Source organism: Phyllostomus discolor, chromosome 3 (assembly GCF_004126475.2).
Source record: "Phyllostomus discolor isolate MPI-MPIP mPhyDis1 chromosome 3, mPhyDis1.pri.v3, whole genome shotgun sequence".
Taxonomy (NCBI): Eukaryota; Metazoa; Chordata; class Mammalia; order Chiroptera; family Phyllostomidae; genus Phyllostomus; species Phyllostomus discolor.
The window spans coordinates 4,287,793-4,308,561 of record NC_040905.2 but is presented as its reverse complement, the minus strand read 5'-3'; the positions used below and the strand labels follow the sequence as shown (position 1 = coordinate 4,308,561).

Genomic DNA, 20,769 nt, shown 5'->3' with positions numbered 1-20,769 from the left:
AAGAAGGCTCAGTTTTATAAATGAAAATTTAGGCCCTGGCTGGCATAGCTCAGTGGATTGAGCGCTGGCTGCGAACCACAGTGTCGCAGGTTGGATTCCCAGTCAGGGCACATGCCTGGGTTGCAGGCCATGGCCCCCAGCAACCGCACATTGATGTTTCTATCTCCCTCCCTTCCCTCTCTAAAAATAAGTAAATAAAATCTCAAAAAAAGTAAATTTAGTTGGTTTCTCTTGCCATTGTACTTTTGTATTATCCAAAATGATGACTTAAAAAAATATGCCCACTGGATCCCTGGGGACCTCCCCGGAAAGCTGGGTGCCTGGCGGGGGTGGGGTGTCGAGGAAGCCGAGTGGGCGAGATCGGTGCTCGCACGGCCCTTTCTCTGTGACGGCTGCTCTGGCTCTGTTCTGGGGGAAATTTTCTTTGAAAAAGGTTTGTGCTGTTCAATGATGTTTAAAACCACTGACCTAACGTAACCACCACGTTTAACACAAGTATACCTTTATGGAAGGGTCTCTGTGAACGAAATGTGCAAACTCCATGTATTTCATGGATGAAGATAGTACTTGCAGTTGTGTTTATTGGGCGTACCGTACTCTCTGGTGTCCTTTTTGCCTGCCCCACAACCCAAGTTTGCAACCAAGACGAGTAGGTGTTTTGTTTTATGTTTCATGGTGACGGGTACTGAGGCCTGGGTGATTTAAATGACTCCCTGTGACTGAGAGGCAGCAGACTGCAGTGTGAGTGCCTGTTCCGGGGCCGGGTAAGGAGCATTGGCCGACTGGAGAACTTGGGAGTGTTTTGGGACCGGGTGTGTCTGCCAGGCTGGCATCGAAAACCTGCCGGTCGGCATGTGGGGGGTGCCTGAGCCCAGGGCTGAGCAGGAATAGTCAGAAAAATTATGTGCCTTGGCTGTGCGGTCCTTATGCAATATTGGGCCAGTCCGTTGAAATTTCCTGTCATTGCTCTCTGCAGCATTAACACAAGGAAAACACGGTGAAATTTCATCAGGCCTAAACGTATTTTGTAATTCCCTGCACAGATTTGCTGTGGGATAGACTGAGCCGTAATAGTAGATAAATCTTGGCTTTTTAAGGGAGCTGCCAGCGACTTACTATGACATTTTAGTCCAGTTATTGACATCTAAGCTTTCTCTCTTTTAGTCTCTAAACGTCTGAAGTTCCATCTGCCCTATGGCCCAGGAAAGACTAGTAAGAAGTTAACGCTCCTATGGGCAGTGCATGTCATCCCGTCTCAGTGTGACACATTGTCAGCGTTCGGTTCCGCCATCCCACAGCTCCGCCCACCACGTTAAACCAGCCCCTCCTCGGCTCTGGGAGCGTCTCTTCCGGGCCTTCCCCAGGTCAGTGCCCCATCACCCGAGCCAGGTCCGGGGCTCGGGTCTCAGGTGTCCTGTCCCACCTTCTCCACCTCTTACGAGGCCCCACTGACTCCCACTGATGTCGTCGTCGTCCCTCCACCTGCCCACACGCGGGATTCCAGTCAAGGTCGTGAACCCAGGGTCTTCCCATTTTTGATTGGCAGCTCCTCACCTAGCCGTTTATTAGCATCTGAACTCTCTAAGTCAGAGCATTTACCTGCTCAGAAGGTTGCAAATGCAACCCTGGCTTCCTCCCTGTCACATGCAGACCCTTATTCCCGGCTCCCAGGAGCCAGCCGCCTCCCCCAGCCTTCCGTTTATACCTCCCGGGTTCCCGCCACCACTCACTCCTTCCCTCTGTGCTGGCCTCCTCCTCTCTCCGCAGAGGAGGCACTTCGTGTAAGTCAGCGCATTAGGCATGCACGGCCGGTCCGGGTTCGTTGATTGATAACATCTGTGGCGCATAATGTACTTGGTTTTGGATATTAAGATCATGGCTTTATGATTACAAAGACCAGTTCATTGACACTTGCCTGGGACCGCAAGCGACATCTCTGTGGAATTCTGTGACGGATTGGTGCTCACGAAGAGGGTAGAGGGAGACGGTGCGTGGAACAAGGTGAGGACGAGGGAAATCGGAGGGGGACAGGATGAGCCTGTCACCGGATGACAGGCGATCCATTGTAGAATCACAGCAGCGACTCCCGGAGTGGAGTTTATTTACACACCAGTGGCATCCTCGTTTGTGGCTGACACCTTCTTGGTGTATTAAATGGAGGGTGACGAATCAATCAGTGTTACATTTAAAAGGGAGGCTCCGTCAAACCGTTGTGCGGTCCGATCGCTTTTCCCTGGGAGAAATTAGTAGACAGAAAGATGCGAGCTAGCTGCCGACCGACTTCTCCCAAGATGATTTCTCTCTGAACATTTCGGAATGTAAATTGCATTTGCTAATGGCCTGACAGTGTTCTGAGGATTTGCCAGCCATCTCTGCAGGGCTGCAGTTAGTTGGATTTTCATCATTGTTTTGCTTAAAAAACAAGTAGAGGTTATTATCCAAGAATCACTTAGAGATTATTTTTGAATTCAAAGTATAGACGTGAACCAGAGACTGATAGCAACTGTACATTTGTTAGGCTTTCACATTTCTGGAGGGAAAAAAATTAAGACAAAAGCAGGAAAAAATATTATTACTAGCGCTGGCTGGGTAGCTCAGTTTGGTTAGAGCATTGTCCTGACAATGCCAAGGTTGTGGGTTCGATCCCTGGTCATGGCACACCCAAGAATCAACCAATGAATGCGTGAATAAGTGGAACAACAAATTGATTTTTTCTCTCTCTCCCTATCTCTTCCCCCCTCCCCCCTCCTTTTCGCTGTCTCAAATCAATCAATAAAAAAAGTGCTGTTGCTGACAGAGCTGTGTAAAAGAATAAGGCAAGTACAAAATAAATTTTCTGTTTAAAGCCCAGAGCTCTCATTGCTAGCAGAGTGCCTAGAATATAATGAATATTTCTTAGTATTTCTTAAATGCTGTTTCATTAGATGTTAGGTACGTGGCCAGATATGTCTGGGAAATGCTTAGTTAAACCATCTTAAACAATGTTAAGGTTCAGCTTTTAGAGCCTTTTTATATCAGTGTGCATCGTGCATATCCAAGAGGCGCGTGAAGTATGCAGGGCTTTGCAGACTTATTTGATGACAGAGCTGGAACATCTTGAGAGAGTTGCTTTGTGGAACATGCTTTGGCACACCCCGCGCCTTATTCATTAAAAATAGTTTCTGGATAAACAGTACACTGTAACAGAAGTGGAAATTGCCGATTCACACTGAGCCCCAAGAAATGTATTTTCGGTGATTTTTATAGAACTTGCTTTATGACAGGAAAAGCTTCCGTGAAAGGCATGCGGCATTGCATGCCCCTCACTTCTCTACACGTGAGGGTGCATTTGTCTGGGTCTCTCTCCTGTTGTGTTGAACCCCTTTCAGATGAGGGCTCTCCGCGATGCTCACTTATTTATTCCTCAGCGCTCTGAGGTCGGCAGGTGCTCTGGGTGCAGGGTTCGAAACCGGCCCCGCGAGGAAGTGTCAGAGACGGATGAGGATTCTGAGTTGTGGGAGCGTGCATTGCGTCCTCTGTGGATCCGTTGCTTGGCCTGCGGGGGAGCTTGCCGGGGAGCGTCTTGGATGGAGTGTCCTCTTTGAGATGTTCATGCTGAGGGAGATCTGGACTTAGATCTACATGTTTCACTTCTTGGATAAAAAATACTTTTAGAACATCAACGACGGTGTCTCTTTTGTAAACCTATCCTCCCAGTGACGGAATGAGAAATGGACTCATTTGGAGTTTTAAAACATTTCCAGAACTTACCTTGGCTGGCGTAGCTCAGTGGATTGAGTGCGGGCTGCGAACCAAAGTGTCGCAGGTTCGATTCCCAGTCAGGGCACATGCCTGGGTTGCAGGCCATGACCCCCAGCAACCGCACATGGATGTTTCTCCTCTCTCTCTCTCTCCCTCCCTTCCCTCTCTAAAATAAATAAATAAAATCTTTTTAAAAAAAACCAAAAACATTCCCAGAACTTTTTCAACATTAGCCAGGAAGCACATGCCCTGCGCCCGCCCCGAAGAAGTTCACCTAGGGCGTGTTCACCTCGGGCGCACACGGATGGGGAAGGAAGCCGCCGCCCACGAGTGCAGTCCTGTGCACGCAGGGCCAGGTACGCACTTAGAATGATTCACGGCCTCGGCAGGTGCATTCTGTGTGCGAGTGTGCTCCGTGGCTTTGGGGACCCGGTGGAGGCAGGAGAACCTCACGCATGCTGAGGATCTGGTCGGTTCTAGGGATCTCATTCGGAAGTCCGTGTGCACAATCTCCACGGAGCGAGTTCTGCGATTGCGATAGTGCCCGTGTCGGTCTGTGCGTGTGCATGTCACTGATCTTCAGAACAAAGCCCTAGACGCTGGCGTGCGTATGGCAGTGGAATCCGCTTCCTAGATGGAAGCGGAGGCAGTCCTCATGTCTCATTAAAGCGCACCCCAGCCAGAAGGGCAGCGAAAGGAGAGAGGTAGGCCCTCCAGCTGAGAAGTGGCCGTCGCTTTGTGATTACTACAGGGTTTGATAGGGTTGCTCAGTGAATGGTCAGGTTCATTTTTAGCGAACTAAGACGTTCAGATAATTCACCGTGAATCAAGTGCTTTCTTGACTCTTTTTGCAGCAGCCCCTCTTGATGGGAAAACCAGCCTCGAAGGGTGATTTCCGTGAGTTTCAATTAGGTGATTCCAAGAAGGGGCGCATGTTCTTGGCTGAATTTGGCCCCGGAATGATGAAACTTCTGCCAAGAAAGACTTCAACCTTGATTTTTTATTTGAAGTCATACCAGTTTGATTTAATAGGAGCTTTCTGTGCCGACGACCTGACGCGGATGCCGGCTCCTGGGGTCTGCAGCATTATGGATGAGACACCAGACAAACTCACACGGACCCCCGAGTCCCGTGGAGAAAAAGGGACAGTGCGGCTTCTCTCTCAAGGGAAGAAAAAGCCTCAGAGTGGCCTAGCCACTCTCTCAAGGGGAGAGCGCCCCGACCCTTGCCTTGAAAAACTTTTATTGGGTTCGATTTGCACAGGAATACAGCGTGTATTTATAAAGCTCACCAGTCATTGTGAGGCAGAAGTGATTAAACGATAGATAACATTCAAAGAACTCTGAGGGCTTATTCTGAGTCAGGGTCACATAGTTAAAGGGCCAACTTTGGGGAACAAACTCACTTCCTGCTTGGACCCTTATCATTTACATTGAGGGTATTAGCAAAGCAGGTTTCACAGGATTTTAAGCATTCTTTCTTAGGCCTGATTGCCTAAGGAACCTGTCCTTTCCAGCACAAGGGCCACACCCACCTCCAGCATTGTTTCAGGCTTAAGTGACGCAGGGGAAGTAAGGCAGCCAAGAGGTTAGGAGACTTCTTGCAGACAGAGTGAGGACTCAGGCTATGTCAAAGCCAAGGGGCGAGGGTCCATCACCCTGCGTTTTCTATAGCCCCCAAAGTCCTTCCCTCAGGGCCCCCTTTTCGACCATGCCTGTCTTAGGTCATCCCTCCCTTGAGGAATCTTACCCATCATTGGCTAACCAGTCATCCGCCCAGGTCCAAGCAGGGTGAAGAGAAAGGGGGCAGAGGTGGTGCCCCTACAGGGAAGATAAGCTTTGTCTCCCAAGTGGTGTATGGTCCCAAGGTCCTTGACTGAGTCTTAGCCACGGGGGATTGCAGCTCCTGAAACCAGGCGGGGCGGTTCCCAACAACTTCCTGTGTCACTTACTTGAAATTTGCAGTATCCTTAATCCTAGGGGTCCAGTACACACAAAATTCTTCCCTGCGGTGGGGGATTAGCAGGGAACAAGCTACTGAGGGAGGTATTTTCACAAAAAGTTTTTTAAAACAGAGGAATGCTGACATTTCTAGCTTTGAGGGTACATTCTGGGAAAGGTTGCATTTCACATGGACTTTGAAATCAGAATGCACGTGCTTAACACTACATACCTGCTGGTGAGAAAGGCCCAAATCCAGAACACTGACAATACCAAACGCTGTGAGGAGGAGGAGCCAGAGGGACTGTCCTTCGTTGCTGATAGGAATGCAAAGTGTGGACAGTTTGGGCAGTTTCTTACAAAACCACCCACGCTCTTACCACGCGGTCCAGCATTCATGCTCCTCGGTACTTACCCAGAGGAGCTGAAAACTTACGCCCATACAAATCCCGCACAAGATGTTTGTAGCCGTTTTCATTCGAAATTGCGAAAACCTGGAAGCAGCCAAGATGTCCTTCAGGAGGCGAATGGGCGAAGGAACTGTGGTCCATCCAGACAGTGGAATGTTACTCAGCACTAAAAAGGAGTGAGCTGTCAAGCCATAAAAAGACATGGAGGAAGCTTACGTGCTTATTACTCAGTGAGAGGGCCACCCACCGCATGAGTGCAGCTACGTGGCAGTCTGGAAAACACAAAAGTAGAGAAAGCAAAATCATCAGTAGTTGCCCGGGGTTAGGAGGAGGGAGGGTCAAATAGGCAGAGCACAGGGAATCTTGGGGGCATTGGACCTATTCTGTAGGGTACCGTAGTGGGTGGGTGCGTGTCATTATGCATTTGTCCAAATCCGTACAGTGTCCAGCACTAGGGAAGGTACAGTGTCCAGCACTGGGGAAGGTACACTGTGGAGTCCCCGTGGTGATGCTGGCGTGTCACTGTAGGTCCGTCATTACTAACAAAGGCACAGCTCTGGTGGGGAGGCTGGGGGGGGGCAGTGCGTGTGGGGGGCGGGGCAGAGGGTGTATGGGAAGCTCTGTGCCTTCCGTTCAGTTTTGCCGTGAACCTAAAACTGCTGGAAAGAGTAAGACCTGTTTAAAAAAATAGCCAGGAAGAGAGGCAGGTGTTTACCAAGACTTTTTCTGCTTCTCGATGAAGATTCCTCTCTACAGGAAGTTGAAGGACTTCTTAGACACAAGCAAGCGCCTCGGAACAAACCGACGGCTGCCGGATGGGAGGCAGGTTGAGGGCGGGGTGGCAAAGGAGAAGCAACTGCAAAGTGCAGATTGCCAGGGACTGAAACAGTCTCGGGGATGGGAAGTACAGCGGGGGGGGGGGGGGGGGGTCGTCAGTACCCAGGGCTGGTGGCCGAGATGCACACACGAGCGTGTGGTTGGTTGAGCGTGGTTGGTCGGGTACGCGACTGCCTCACACGCCAGGGACGGCGATTTGAATGTTTCACCTAAAACGTCACGTGGTGTGCTTGTGTAGGACACTGTTACGTTACAGAATGTGGCATGCTGTTGGTTTTGTAATAAAAGATTTCATGATTTTAAAAAAGGGGGCGTTATGTGTGCCAGACCCTGCCATGACTGGTGTCAGGTGGGTACCAGACTTTCTGGGGCGGTCACTTCGTAAGGGACATAAATCTCTAGTGACTGTGTCATATGCCTGAGCCTAACATAATGACATGTGTCAACAGAAAATGAGAAATACTGAAAAGGTGCCTTAAACGGCATAACCTAGATGACGGGTTTAGCACGTAGCTACTTACAGAGAAGAAAAATTGCAATTTTAAATGAGAGATCTAATTTTATTGAAATATAGATTGTAAAACTATACTGAAAGGAATTGTTTAGCATTTCAAGAAACACTAATAGGTCTCACACGAATTCCGTGCCTGTTAATTTCCTAGTCGCTGCTGACACACAAGATTTAACGCCACTGCGCTTGTCCAGGAAAACCAATGGGAGCTGGTGCCACCCGATATTTCCGAGGCTGAATACTCCACTTAAACGTAAACTATATTGGAGACATTTTTCTCTTGCACGCATATGTACACAAACCTGCAAAGCATTGACATGACTATGAATCTTAGGTTTTCCTCCCAAACAGGCAAAGAGTGCATGACACCCTACACATGAAGACATTAAGGAACTCATTCCTCTTTCTCTCTAACACACACACACACACACACACACACACGCACGTGCTCATACCCACTGTTCTCGGACATGGGAAGCCCTGAGAATTGTTACTCTGGAAATGGGTTTTTGTAGGACGGGCAGGAGTCAGTAGGCAGGGAACAATGTACAATCTTCGGAACTGCTGGCCGCAGTGCTGCAGGCAGAACCACACAGAGGTATTCTGAATTCTGATACATCACATTCTGCATGCGTCGAAGTTGGACTGTACTTGCAGGTTAATTACAGTCCGAACATTTTTCAAGCTTTATGAAATGGCGTTTTAATATTTTCCAAAGGACATAGGGTGAATGTTGGTTAGGTTCTAAGATTATTTGAAACATTCTTTACAACCCCGTAACATTACCGTATGGTGGAGCGGCGTGGACGGATTGACGTGATTCCTTTTGAAACCCAGCCCGTCAGACGGTTTATCCTGCTCCAGTCCTGCTGGTCCCGCCCGGGAAGCGGCAGTCGTGACACTGCAGGGTGTGCGGGACGGGATTAGGTGACGGGGTGGAAGGGCTCAGAGACCGGCTGCTCTGGAAGGCAGCACAGCCCTCGGAAAACTGTTACGTTCACCGTTGTAGTTTATTCCGACACCAACATCCACAAAGGGCCGAGACCCACTGGGCGCAGTCCAGGAGGAGCCAGGCGCACGTGTCCTGGTGGCTCCCCAGGAGAACCACGAGGATGCTCTTCATTTCCCGGCAGTGACACGTGATGACGGCCTGTGAGAGGCCCGCCGGGGGCGCTCCCACGAACCGTGGTCTGCAGGATGTTTATCAGGGGCCGGTCAGACTCACACCCACGCGGCACCGCGGCGACTGAAGGCAGCCGCTCGGGCTCCGGCCTCGCGGAGCGAAAACAGATGTTCAGCGTCAATCGCGTTTGTTAGCGTTAACTGTCTTAGCAAACAGGAGCCGTGCGGCCCGGGACCCGGGGCATGGGCATCAGGCGGGATGTGTCGAGGGCTCCGGGCTCTTTTCCTGGGAACTGGCCACGGGCCAGGCGTGACGACGGGCCCTCCTCGGGAACGTGCGGGGGTGGGGGCCTCTGGGGCCCGGGGTACCCCCTTCTGCGCCTGCTGACAGAGTCAGGCGTAACCTGGCTGAGCAGGCTGAACGTGATGTCAGTGTTCACAGCGGCTTCTGATTCCCGGGGTCCGGACCCCAGGAGCAGGCGGAATACGGACGCAAAAAGATGTCCTTTGTCCCGTGGGACGACGGCCCTACTTGGTTTGGGAATGCAGGTTTTTCTCACATTGAAAAGGTATTTGCCCTGGCTGGCGTAGCTCAGTGGATTGAGCGTGGGCTGCGAACCAAAGTGTCGCAGGTTCGATTCCCAGTCAGGGCACATGCCTAGGTTGCAGGCCATGGCCCCCAGCAACCGCACATTGATGTTTCTCTCTCTCTCTCTCTCCCCTCCTCCCTTCCCTCTCTAAAAAGAAATAAATAAAATCTTAAAAAAATGAAAAGGCATTTGTGTACAGGGTGCACTTTCATCCAATAACAGCTTCTGAAAAACATACTAAATGGACGCAGAAGTGAAGAAAAGCGAGAGCACTTGTTTGCTCAGAGTGTCTGCTCTTTCGAGCCCCCCCCCCCCCCAGCGCCCCCAGCGCACCCCAGCCTCCCTCTGGGCCGCTGTGGGGTCACCACAGCATCCGGGGACGTTGCCTTCCCTCTGCCACGTGCTGGGCGCCTGCATGTCACCTGTCCCTTTAAAACAGTGGGGATTTTTTTTTTATTTTGAAAAATGATAGGTTTAGGTCTGTATTCATTTGCTTATTACCCTTGTGTTTTTCCCCTTCTGTGAGTTGAACTGTGGCCTAGCGAGAGCTCAGCTGCTCTGGACTCAGTGACACACGTCTCCGGGCCACCAGAGCCCGGGGCCGGTCCCTGGGCAGGTCCCTCACGTCCCGCCAGCCTCCCCCACCCTTAGAAGGTCTTCGGGATTCGGATGCATCTGGCAGTTCCTGCTGACTTTTCTCGCACCGTCTGACATATAATAACCTTCTCCATAGGAAAACAAATCTCTCTAGTTCATGGCTGTGTCCTCACTTGACCCAGCAGGCAAGGGGCAGTTCCAATGCAAGTGACGCAGGGGTGACACTCCAATGAAGTAAATGTTCTTTGGAGAGCCGGATACTCCCTTTTGCTGACGCCCATGGCAGATGCATTTACCCTGCCCCCCCCGCTCCCCCCCCATGTGGTGGTTGATGTGATGGGCAGGAGCCGCTCCCCCTTGGCGGTGGGTCGGTGGGGGATGTTCCAAGACCGTCGGTGGACGTCAGAACCGTGGGTGGAACCACGCCCTTTTGTCCTGTGATTTTCCCTCACGTGCATTTTGAGGCGCAACCGCCGGACCAGCACGGATTTCTTCTCCCTTCACCAGTCCGCAGACAGACGGTTTGTTCTTCCCGTAGATCTCAGCACCTTCAGCACTCGGTTTCCCTTCTGTATTAGGTCGAGCACTTGAACCTGTCACTTCCAGGGGGCACTTGATGGATCCTCTTCCGCGTATTTGAATTGCCCGAGTCACTACGCTTGTGCCGTGGGGCCGATACTCAGTGACGTAAGGGTGACTTGAATACACATGGAGATGCCGTGACTGTTGATCTGATGGCTGGTTTGGCTGCCAAGGGACTGGTGGGTGGGGCGTGTGTGCGGCCTGGAGAAGCTGGACGGAGGGATGAGTCGGGTCCCTGGCGGGATGGAGGAGGGCAACGCGAGATTTCACCCCACTTCTCAGAACAGCGTGCAATTGAATCTTGTGAATTGTTTATTTCTAGAATTTTCCATTTAATATTCTTGGACCATGGTGGACCACTGGTAACTAAAACTGTGGCTAAGGAGGGACTAGGGTATATTTTGGAGACCTAAGTAAAACACACGGGTTTTGATAATAAGGAGATTCCGTAGCGGAACCAAGGCTTACTGAACAGCGAACAAGGGACACCAGGTGAACAGAGCCACTCACAAGGGACAGACAGAGAGTTCCTCTGCCCTCCCTCTGGGCTGCCCCTCCGTCAGCCTCGGCCTCGGCCCCTGCCCAGCCGGTGCCTCATTTCCCCCACGGCAGGGGTGTCCAGAGAAGCTGCTGGAAGGAACAGACTCCTAGAACAACTTGGTGCATACTGATAGCCTGGTTGCTTCAACATTGACATTTTTAATTAAAGTGTCTGTTTGATCATGTAAATTAGCTTTAGATTCTGCGGGAAAGGGTACGTGTATTGGGACTGGATGTTCATCGTTAGGCCTGCCACTCAGCTGCCCTCATCACCCTGGGGGCCAGGGCCCCGAATTAGGAGTTTCCCCAGCTCCCTGCCTTCCCCTCTCCCACGCTCTCTGCGAGTCCCCGTGTTTTCACGAGGATTCGCCTGGCGTTGGAGCTGCTGCAACAGATGAGGAAAGTGGGATGGACAGCGCGTCTGGAGGTCACTCAGAAACCATCTTGTTTTCCCACTGTCTGTCCGTGGTCCCCGTGTCTGCCCGTCTGTTCACAGCATGTATTTCATACACACACATCTGCAGCTTTTACGGGGCGGCCGTGATCACTGGGACCTTGGGCATTGATTCCTTTGGAGGAAATACTGACAAATAAATCAATTGACTTTTCTCCTGTAGGTTTTCCCTTAAAAGTTTTCACTGTCTCAGACACCGTGTTTCACTGTTACCTGCCTTCTGGTCACACACGCTGGTAACTCGGGCTTCCCGCTTCGTGAGGGGCAGCCTCCGCGTCATGTTGGAAGCTGTGGGGCGAGAGGACAGGATTACAGAGTCAGATTTAAATAAAAAAGTATAATGTGGATGCATTTGGTACAGTTCCGTTAGCTCGGTCCCCTTTGTCGGGGCCTGAGGACATGGCTGATTCTCAGAAAAGCCATACGTTGCTACTCAAACAAAGAACCAAGAATTAGTTTTGGTTTTCTCCTTGAAAGAAGCACACGCATACATTAAGTGCGTTAGAAAGTTTGCAAATGGTTAAAATTTTATAAAATGACGAATGTTATCTTTTTTTCCCCTGAATTCAAAAGATGGACCTTAGTTTCCTTAATTAACTTACGTAGATAACTTCCCGGATGATATAGAGCAGAAGTGAGTTTCAGTTCCAGCTAAAGAGTATACGTATTACCTCAGACATAAGAATAGGAGAATCATAAGTATATGTGATCCCTCCCATTAGAAAACAATGACTTTTGCTTAAAATTTTAAGCAAGACTTGAACTATCGTGTGGCACTTAAAAAAATTGTTTCCGTGAAACACTGTTGAGCAGTGGAGGTTTGTTTCATTTTTTGGTCTTAAAATTAAGTGAGTTTGGCTTTTAATCCAGTTCACTCATTGTGGAAGGTCTGTGGGGTCACCGTCTATGAGGTAGAAGTCGTTTCGTCATCCCGGAGGCGGATGGTCACTTCTGAGCACCTTTTAGATCCTGTTTTCTTTTCTTTTTCTTTTTTTTAAGATTTTACTTATTTATTTTTAGAGAGGGGAGGGAGATAGAGAGAGAGAAACATCAATGTGCGGTTGCTGGGGGCCATGGCCTACAACCCAGGCATGTGCCCTGACTGGGAATCGAACCTGCGACACTTTGGTTCGCTGCCCACGCTCAATCCACTGAGCTATGCCAGCCAGGGCTTAGATCCCGTTTTCTTAAAGTTAGAGGTGATTCACTTGGGAAGCCGGAAAGGAGAGATGGGGAACGTTCCTCTTTCATATCTATAGCAGCAAATTCACAGGTTTCGTTATTTTGACAGCCCCAAACTGTGTTTAAGAGCTTCATGTAAAATTTAGGTTCCGTTTCTATTAGTTGTAAAGCAGTTCATCCAAAATAGAGTCCTTGCTTGGAAGTCGTGGAGGAGACACAAGAGCCAGAACCGAGCTGCCTTCCGTGGCGAGTTCTCCGAACACCTGGTGGAGGGTCGGAGCGCAGAAACCAGCTCTTCAGGGTGATCATCGTTGAGGGGGACTGTTCCCGTGTTTCCTGTGGCCCCAACAGAGGGAGGGGCGCCCCAACCCTAGCCTCTGCCTCCCGCACCTGGTTCTTCTTTTCCAAGCGGTTGTCATTGGAAACCACGTCACCGGGCTTGTTTGAATCCTGTTTAACACGGCACAGGCTTTGTTCTGGAACCACACGTGGCCTTGTGACATTTCTTGATGGCTTAAAAGTTATTTTGTTTTGTTTTCTTCTGTGCTTGGTGTTATGGTTGTTACTCTGTGTCCTCTGATGTAGAGCTTTGGCATACACTGTATCAGTGTTGCGGGCGGTGCCTGTTTGTCATGCGGGCAGACGGGAGTGTCCAGGGGGTTGGAGTTTTGCTGTTTGATCCAGGCTGTGCCGTGGGAAACTTGTTTTCCCCAGGGTCAGTACGTGGTCCGTGTCGCCAACGTCGGAGCTGAGCATGACTGAATAACGTATTGGTGGGGGCTTGGGGGTGGGTGTAGCTAACGTTTGAGGCCACTTCCTCTGCTTGTGACTTGTTCGTTGGATTGGAATATGAATAAAAAGGTTTTCTGCCAAGAATATGAAAGTTAGCATTTTGCTAAACTAAATTTTAATGAAATCACTTGGGTTTGTTTATAGTCACTTAACACGTTCGTTTCACGTGCTGATATTAATGCGGCTCACTGGAGGGAGAGCACAGAATGGTGCTCAGTGTGATCGCCGCCGTGTTACCGCAGGGGCGTGGAAGTGTGGCCTTTTAAATGCCAGATGTTTCCTGTTAAAAACAGCAATCTCCAGTGTCCCCAGCACAGAGATCACCGGTGCTTGCTTGCGTCCCTTTAATCTTCCCCGTATGAAATCAAACCTGGAGGCCTTGTACTATTTTCAACCTTTAAAATTAGGTCCCACCAATGTTGTGTCAGACTTCCAATTCACAAAGAGTGTCCTCATGAATAGTGAAGATAGGATATCGTTACATAAGTGCTGAGTTGTGCATCAGCTGAGGTGACGTAGGGTGATAATGCTATTTCCAAATGTTACTAACCTGTTTTTCCGTGGTCTCTTGTCTTTTAAAAATTTTAAAAGATTTTATTTATTTATCTTTAGAGAGAGGGGAAGGGAGGCAGAAAGAGGGAGAGAAACATCAGTTTCTCTGAGAGATACATCCATCAGTTGCCTCTTACACACACACCCGCAACCAGGGACCTGGCCCGCAGCCCAGGCATGTGCCCTGACCTGGGAATCGAACTGGCACCCTCTGGGTTCTCAGGCCGGGACTCAACCCACGGAGCCACACCAGCCAGGGCTTTCTGTGATCTCTTCTATGTGTATGCAAGTGTGATAACTTTTTTTCTCCTTCCTGGACTAACATTGGAGCCTGTGGTCGGAGAAGTGTGAGGACTTTTGGGGAAGGCACGTGGAATGCCTCACATCAGGGCTGGTCTAGGAAAAAGACTCGGTCCCAGCATTTGTGGACTAGGAAGGGGGAAGGGGCCGACAAGGAACTTTAGAAGCCGTGGGATGGTGGAGAGCACTGGTTAGTGGCCAAACACCATCCCTGGAACGGGTTCCGACAGGATCCAGGAGAGTTCCTGCAGGGAATGCCTGTCAGGCTCCCCTGGAAAGCCATCCGCCTAGGGAATATGCTTGGCATCCTTGGTCCTCGCTGGAGCGCCAGTGCCGCGTTTACTTGAGGAAAACGTTTGGTCCTGCTCACCGACTCCAGCCATTTCAGATGCAATGTAAATGCATTTCCCCTTTGGCCATTTTACAAGGACGTTGAGGATTAATTACATTTAAAAGAAAGTAGTGCATTGAATTCCCAGGGGACAGAGGAGCTGTTTATCGCTTTTTCTTTTTTCCCATCGTTCATTCCTTAATTTATTTTAGAAATATTTGTGGAACGCCGAGTAGGAGGAAGAAACTGTACCAGGTGTTCTGATTGGGACTATGAAGATGATTAGGGTGACTCCTGTCCTCATTACATTATTCAAATCGTATTTTTAAAATTTCCATCGTAGTGTGAGTTACTGGACAGCCACATCATATTGCCAGTCTCAGCAACAGTTGATTTTTTTGTGGGTGGAAATCAGGCTCTTCCGTGGGATTGCAAGGAAGGCATGCCGAGGACCCACGTGCAGGAGCTTGTGACGTGGCAAAATGGGTTATTCGGGTAGAAACCTGCCCCTGGGTTTCCTCGTCCCGTCCCCCTCCATCCCGCTGTGGAAGAAGCCCAGCTGTGTCCTTGGCAAGGCCCAGAGGAAAGCCAGTGCCCTAGTGCCTGCCGCACGTTAGAGCTCGGTCCTTCAGAGCCCGCGCAGTCTGCCGTAGGCCCCAGTGGCTGCTCGGCCAAGTGGCTGTGTGCTCGCAGGCGAGAGAGAACATGCAAATGCGGGGCACCAGCGCATCACTGGGTTGGGGCGGTGAGAGCGCGAGAGAGCAAGAGAGAGTGCGTGTACCTGCCTCTCTGTTCCCCTGGGGTTATGTTTGTTAGCTTGGGCTTGGGGACAGACTGGCTGCTCGTCCTTCCTTCCCTCCTTCCTTCCTTCCTTCCTTCCTTCCTTCCTTCCTTCCTTCCTTCCTCTCTCTCTCTTTCTTTTTTTTTTTTTTAAGATTTTATTTATTTATTTTTAGAGAGGGAAGGGAGGGAGAAAGAGAGAGAGAGAGAGAGAGAAACATCAATATGCGGTTGCTGGGGGCTGTGGCCTGCAAGCCAGGTATGTGCCCTGACTGGGAATCGAACCTGCGACACTTTGGTTCGCCGCCTGAGCTCAATCCACTGAGCTACGCCAGCCAGGGCTGCTCTTTCAAAGTAACCCATGACGTTCCCGAGCTTCCACTGGCTCTGATGAATCCAAACCCCCTAGTGAGACTCCCAGGCCTCGATGACCCGGCACAGCGCTCTGTGCCCCCCAACAACCCCGAACTGACAGGGGAAGGGAGGTGTGTGCATCCCCTCCGCGGAGCGATGCTGTGGTCCCCCGGGGGTGTGAAGCTGCAGCTTCCTGGCGAAGCAGACAGGCCCCGCCCCCAGTTGGTGAAGCTCCGTGTCCACTTCCCTTCGCCCCCTTTGCTCTGGTCTTGTCTAGCTCACTGCCTACAGCAACACTCTGGCTAACATCGCCGACGTGTGTTTTTAGTTGGTGGATTTGTTTTTCCTTTCTAAATTTAGAAGTACTCTTTACCTTCTACTGTGAGAGAGACACAACATCATTTTTTTATATTGTAATCAGTGCTTTATGAACTTTTTTCTTATTAACAAATCCCTCAGACTTTAATAGCAACCAACATAAACTCATGATGCATGACTTTTTTTCATGAAAATACCTCAGGCTTCTTACCTTAGATGGCACATGGGGAGTAACTTTAACCTTATAGTTGTTATGTGTGAAATGTAACGAAGTAGAAATTTTAACAAAGTCTCTCCTAGCCACATCCTTTCATTGGCATTAAAAAAGCGTTTGTCACGCCACCGTTGAATTCAAATACAGGGCCTGGCACAAATAACGCCCCGTTTTTATGACAACGTCTTAGAAAATCATAAACACATCATTCTGTAACATCATCATATACTCAAGGACACCGTATGACATTTTAGGTGAACTGTTCAAATTAAAACTATAAATTATTTCATACCCGTGTTATCACCCTACCAGCCACACTCAAGCAGGCCCGACTTCTGCCGGGCCCTGCGTGTTCATTGTCAAGGACATACATTCGGACATTTCCAGGGTGCGTTTGCAGGGTGTCCTCTCAGGAAAACGCACCCTGTTTCCCAGAGAGTCTGGGGACCGTGTTCTGGTTCAGGGGGCTGCTTGGCTGGTCGGTTCTTGAACTTCAGTGTGCGAGGGAACAGCTTGGACTAAAAATGCCAACCTTCTCTTTAAAGGTTAATCTTGTATTATAAATCTTTCATTTTAGTCTGAGCAGGTAAATGCAGGTAAACTCATAGGGTGTGCCTGAGCCTGTCTTTGGGGTTTGAAAAGAAATAAAGTCTCTGCTTCCTAAAGGAGTATAGAAAGGAGAATTTCTCTCCGTGATTATTTCTCAGTTTGGGTCTGTGTTTTTGGGGAAGGAATATGATGGTGCTGGAATCCGCAGGGTAACGTAGAGGTGGCGATGGCGTACAGGTGGCGATGTCTCGGGCTGGCTGGGTAAAGCAAGGTTTTAGGCATGTCGTCTCGGTTAAAAACCTGTGAAGACGAAAAGATGCTGAACCGTCACGGAAGTTATGGGCTGGAAAAATGCTGGGTTGAGAATAACAATAAGTGACCGCCAAAGTTTTATGTGTATTTGTAGATTCTGTTTCTTTCAACTTAGGTAATGTCATAAAATTACTAAGATGTCTAAATGTAGTTTTGAGAGCAATAGTATCCAACTTGGGCTTGAATCCCACGCACCTACGAGAAACCTGATTGTTTTTTAGGGCTAAGCTGGTATTATTTGAACCAGTGTCAGGAGTGAGTTCCCGGACTCCCTTAAGTTTCATATTTATAGCGTGGACTTTTATAAATGCTTTCATCTTTAAGGAACCTTTGCAAGTCCAGAGCTCAGTAAGTGTCTCCTGTGGCGGGTGTCTCTAGCCCTTCCTCCTGTTCCCAGACTGGAGGGGGGTGGGGTGAGGTCTCTCCGTAGGTGGGGTGCTCACCAGCACACGGTGGGCAGTGGGGGTGGGGGGACCCTGTGCTCCAGCTGCATGCCCACCCACCGAAGATGAAGTGTTTGCTTCCCCCGGTCCTGCTTACAACAGTTGCTGCAGACTACTGATACCTTCCTTTTTCAGAAATTCAGACCTCCTCACATTCCTAATCATGGCCCTAGCGTTGCAAGTTTAAGATGTCTTTTGTAGTTGATTAGAGAATGGGGTAGGCAAGCCAGGATTTCTGGAATGCTCAGATCTCTGTCCCCAGGCGTGGAACGCGGACCCCACGCGAGCAAGGCCTTGACGTTTCAATGTCAGGGTGCCTTCCTCTGCTGGTGACAGAACCCTCGACTTCCGCTGGCTTCAATCCAGGGACGTTCCAGTTTCCCCGACTCTGGATGCCGCGGTACATTGGGTTTCTGGCTTGATTGGCTCGGAGCTTGACAGTGTCTTAAAGGACTTGGTTTCCTTCCAAAAGCTGTCTCTCGCCTTCCACGTCAGCTCGCACGGCTTTCTCATGGACTGTGAGACAGCTGCAGACAAAAACCCAGTGGCCTTTCCCCTCCCGTATCCGGGCAGGGAGAGAGGTTTCCAGAAGTGGATTATTTTAGGCCTAATTCCATATCCCGTCCCACTAGGGTCAGGAGTAAAATTAGCTGTCCCCAGATTAACTGCCCTAAAGAAGATGGAATGACTGCTGCTAAGAAATAGCGAGTACGTGTTGGTGTGGCAGCCACCAGGTCCACCAGAGAGAGATTTTCCGTCTTCGTTGCATCGTTTACTGTGACGTTTGGCCTTGGAACGCTGAGGGCACTGCTGGACTTCTCTTAAGCAAAGAAAGGGCCTGTGCCCCATGGGGACACTCCACTCTGACACGCAGCCTCTGTAGCACACGCAGAACACACTCCTTGCTCTGAGTGTGCCCGGCAGCCTCAGTAGCTGCTCTCCGGGGTTTTGCCTGGAACCTCGAAGACCCCTGGTGGGCAGGCATTGCGTAAGAGGCCTCACAGCAGATAGCGACTCCTCGGAAGTAGATGGGGACATGTCACGAAGAAGCACCCAAGCCAGTGCAGAGGGTGGAGAGGATGACGTGTAAATATGTTGTTTTCTTGGACAATATGCTACAGTTCATCTTACTTTATCGGTTCGGGTTCCAGACCCATGTGTGACAAAGTATGTATTAATACTGTAAACTGATAATGACAGGAATGAAGAATCACGTAATTTTCATGTCTGTGTAAAATCTAATTAGGAGAGTTTTCCCTATTTCTATATTGCTGAGAAGCTAGGTCTAGCTTGATTTCTTCAGGTATTCTTCAAGTAGTATTTAAACTCTTTTTTAAAAAGGTTTTATTTATTTATTTTTAGCAAGGGGAAGGGAGGGAGAAAGAGAAGGAGAGAAACATCAATGTGTGGTTGCCTCTCAGGTGGCCCACACTGGGACCTGGCCTGCAACCCAGGCGTGTGCCCTGACTGGGAATCTAACCTGGTGACCCTTTGGTTCACAGTCCGTGCTCAATCCACTGAGCTACACCAGCGAGGGGTATTTAAACTCTTTACCTGAAGGAAAGCCAGTTTACATACAATGCGCCGTTACGTGTACTGTGTTCCTTTTATTGCATCGCCTTGTGGGCTGAGACGGTGAAGACCATATATATTGTTGATACATTATTGGTTGATATATTACTGATACATCATTGGTTGCGCGGTGGCCCAGGGCACTGAGACAGGAAAACGATTACTTTGGTGCACTTGATCTTGGACAGATACATCATTCAGAGCTGCTTCCTCGTTAGTGCCAGAGGCACAGGGTGGGGTGTGGGAGGATGTTTAAAGATGCATAATTTTTCTCGTGGAGCTCTTCCGGGGATACTGCCTTGTTGCTGGGGGGCTCTCAAGCCGCTGTTCGGCCCTCTGGCCCTTTGGGGAAGCTGTTCTTTAGTCTGTAGTTACCTGAGGTGTGATTTTTCCAGGAGGCTGGCCTGCCTGAAACTTGACCCTGGCTTCTCTGTCCCTTTTCTACCCCATCCTTCCTTGTCAGTGAGGACAGCTTGGATTTTCCTGGCCAGTGGTGACGTTTGCTACCTTCAGCGAGTATTGCCTAGTTCCATCATGGTAACCAAGTGACTCTGAAGACCGAGCCGCCTCCTATTACCAAAGCTGATTTCTCTCTTTATATTTATCATCAGTTGGGGGTCAGATGTAAGAGTCCCTGCCATGGACACGCATTGTTGTGAAATCCGTGTCTCGCTGTCTCCATTTTGGGGAAGGAGAGGACCCGGAGTGTTCTGTGTGGGCTTCTCAGGACCTCAGCCGAGGGGCGACATGCCCACTTCCCCAGACCTTTCGTGGGCCCCCCCCCCAGCCACACCCCCGCGCCGCGGTGAGGGTCACAGGGAAGGGCGGGGAAGGCAGAGTTGCCCAGCATTGCTACACCTGCTCTGTGCTCGTGGGACCCGGCAAACGTCACGGCTCCGAACACCTGGTGCGGTTCTGGGGCCGGGCGCACCCCGTCACCCACCACCTCCTGCGGTCGAAGGGTGTCTTGGAATCCGCAGATCGAGCTCCTCTGTGATCCAGGCCCCTTGCACTTGCCTTCTTCTCATTAGTTCCTTTCTGTTTAAAAAAAAAAGAGGGGAAAAAAAAGCAAGCTATCCTGCAAATGCTAACTCCCTCGTGTCCTCCTCCTCCTGTCCCTGCTTCCCCCCTTTCCAGAGCCAGGTGCTCTGACGGAAGTGTGTTCTCGTCTCCACATCCCCGGCTTCTCTCTCCTCCTCCGACCACCACTCTCAGCCAGCCGTACCTCTGGCGCTCCAGCCGCCCTGCCTCCCTGGCACGTGGTCGAGTTTGGCCTTGGATGGGTCCACAGGGCCTCCCCCGGGCCTGCGGGGTGGATGGGCTCCTGGCTGGGCCCGGATGGTCCAAACTCTGTAGCCTTTGTTCTTTTCAGCCCACACCTGTGTTCTCTGTGTCCACCTGTGTGCTACACACCGCAACTTGGACCTTTTAGGAATCTTCGAGCTAAACATATCAGGCATGAAACTTGCCTCCTACCCCCTCCCAAGGTCCTGGGCCATTGCACGGCTCCACCATCCACCCGCAGCTACTCCTGGGACACACATGGGTGGCACCCAAGATGCCTCGTCTCCCACACGCCCCGCTTAGAAGGAATCACCGTGTTCTCCGGGGAGTGTGCCTCCTTCTGCCCTTCAGACGGCTGCTTTCCATCCCAGCTCCCTCCGAGGTCCGATCGCCAACTGTCCGTCTCTCCCTTGGTGGTTCCGAAGCCTTTCCCGATGCTTCTCTGTTCTCCCGGTCTTGCTC

General features: G+C 50.3%; 1 protein-coding gene and 1 long non-coding RNA gene across 3 annotated transcripts in view; one reads left to right on the top strand and one right to left on the bottom strand.

The window, feature by feature from the left end:
* The window catches only part of PARP8 (poly(ADP-ribose) polymerase family member 8), a 150,420-nt gene that overhangs the window by 13,012 nt on the left and 116,639 nt on the right, over nucleotides 1–20,769 (top strand). The gene's annotated exons all lie outside the window — the stretch shown is intronic.
* LOC118499405 lies at nucleotides 1,448–18,776 on the bottom strand. Its single transcript, XR_004901881.1, has 3 exons — nucleotides 17,574–18,776; nucleotides 9,216–9,219; nucleotides 1,448–1,458 (listed from the first exon to the last, which is right to left on the bottom strand). It is a non-coding gene; the product is annotated as an uncharacterized LOC118499405 (long non-coding RNA).